Raw genomic sequence first — 2,500 nt, 5'->3', positions numbered from 1 at the left:
TCTGCGCTGCCGATTTTCCACGCGGCAGCCCCTCTTTTCGTCAGCGTGCCCCCCTGACGAATTTTCCTGCCTGGCCCGGCCGGTCCAGCCCCTGTTCGTCGAAAAATCTGCGCTGCCGATTTTCCACTCCGCAGCCCCTGTTTTCGTCAGCGTGCCCCCCTGACGAATTTTCCTGCCTGGCCCGGCCAGTCCAGCGCCCAGCCCCTGTTCGTCGAAAAATCTGCGCTGCCGATTTTCCCCGACGAACCTGCAGCTGCACAAATCCGCGCTGCCACTGCCCCATTGTCTGGACCAACAGTCTTTTCCATCAAGCCCTGGACTATAAATCGTCCAGACTCATCGCCAGCACCCGCTGCCGATTCTGCCGACTTTGCCGATTTCGTCGGCGCTGCCGATTCCAACACTGCCCGCCGTGCCTGAACCAGCGCTGTTTCGTCAGCGTGTCCCCTTGACGAATTTCCCTGCCTGGCCTGGACAGTCCATCTTCCAGCCCATGTTCATCGAAAAATCTGCGCTGCCGATTTCCCCGACGAACCTGCAGCTGCACAAATCTGTGCTGCCGATTTCCCCCCCTGTCGGCATGGCTGCCGCTGCCCCGATGTCCAGACCAACAGTCTTTTTTGTCGACTTTGCCGATTTTGTCCGCGCTGCCGATTCCAACACTACCCCCTGCATCCAAACCAGCATTGTTTCGTCAGCTCTTCCCCTGACGATTTTAGCCCTGTAACAAACAGTAGGCCTCCAATCCCGCCAACGGGAGCCAAGTTGATAGGGAAGAGAATTGAATGACGCGCCTGGTCCTCGCACCCCGCCACCCGAGGGGCCTTTTTCCCGGCAGCCTCTGAAAAACTCTAGCTTTCACGGTCCTCGCCGCCCCTCACCACCATGGCAGGCCTCTAATCCCACCCATCAGCAGTTGTAGCCGATAGGGCAGTGATTTGAATGACGCGTCGCGGGCCTCCGGGTCATCTCACCCGGCCATTAATTGGAGCGTTTTTGGCTGGCCGAGGATGGGGGGATGGATCTCTTCTTCCGAAAAAGCAAACAGTACATCGGGAGTTATGTTGACGGGGCATGGAATTGAATGACCCGTCGCGGGCCGCCGGGTCATCTCACCCGGCCATCCCGGGGAGCGTTTTTCCCGGCAGCATCGGGGAAACTCTTGCTTTCACTGCCCGCTGCCCAAGTCCCCACTCGAATCGGCCCCCCGCGCCAACAAGCCAACGCTGCCGAATCGGCAGACACTGCTGCCGAATCTGCCGACACTGCCCCGCGGGCTGCCACTGCCCCAGTGTCTAAACCAGCGGTCTTTCTCATCGAGCCTTGGACTATCCAGTCCGTCCTGACTCATCGCCAGCACCTGCTGCCGATTCTGCCGACTTTGCCGATTTTCTCGGCGCTGCCGATTCCAACACTGCGCCCACCGTGTCTGAACCAGCGCTGTTTCGTCAGCGTGTCCCCTCGACGAATTTTCCTGCCTGGCCTGGACAGTCCACCGTCCAGCCCGTGTTCGTCGAAAAATCTGCGCTGCCGATTCTGCCGACTTTGCCGATTTCGTCGGCGCTGCCGATTCCAACACTGCCCGCCGTGCCTGAACCAGCGCTGTTTCGTCAGCGTGTCCCCTCGACAAATTTTCCTGCCTGGCCTGGACAGTCCATCGCCCAGCCCATGTTCGTCGCAAAATCTGCGCTGCCGATTTTCCCCGACGAACCTGCAGCCGCACAAATCTGCGCTGCCGAATCTGCCGACACTGTCCCGCGGGCTGCCACTGCCCCAGTGTCTAAACCAGCAGTCTTTCTCGTCGAGCCTTGGACTATCCAGCCCGTCCAGACCCATCGCCAGCACCCGCTGCCGATTCTGCCGACTTTGCCGATTTCGTCGGCGCTGCCGATTCCACCACTGCCCGCCGTGCCTGAACCAGCGCTGTTTCGTCAGCGTGTCCCCTCGATGAATTTTCCTGCATGGCCCGGCCAGTCCAGCGTCCAGCCCATGTTCGTCGAAAAATCTGCGCTGCCGATTCTGCCGACTTTGCCGATTTCGTCGGCGCTGCCGATTCCAACACTGCCCGCCGTGCCTGAACCAGCGCTGTTTCGTCAGCGTGTCCCCTCGACAAATTTTCCTGCCTGGCCTGGACAGTCCACCGTCCAGCCCGTGTTCGTCGAAAAATCTGCGCTGCCGATTCTGCCGACTTTGCCGATTTCGTCGGCGCTGCCGATTCCAACACTGCCCGCCGTGCCTGAACCAGCGCTGTTTCGTCAGCGTGTCCCCTCGACAAATTTTCCTGCCTGGCCTGGACAGTCCATCGCCCAGCCCATGTTCGTCGCAAAATCTGCGCTGCCGATTTTCCCCGACGAACCTGCAGCCGCACAAATCTGCGCTGCCGAATCTGCCGACACTGTCCCGCGGGCTGCCACTGCCCCAGTGTCTAAACCAGCAGTCTTTCTCGTCGAGCCTTGGACTATCCAGCCCGTCCAGACCCATCGCCAGCACCCGCTGCCGA

Source organism: Populus nigra, chromosome 2 (genome assembly GCF_951802175.1).
Source record: "Populus nigra chromosome 2, ddPopNigr1.1, whole genome shotgun sequence".
Lineage (NCBI taxonomy): Eukaryota > Viridiplantae > Streptophyta > Magnoliopsida > Malpighiales > Salicaceae > Populus > Populus nigra.
Note: the sequence above shows the minus strand (reverse complement) of the source record.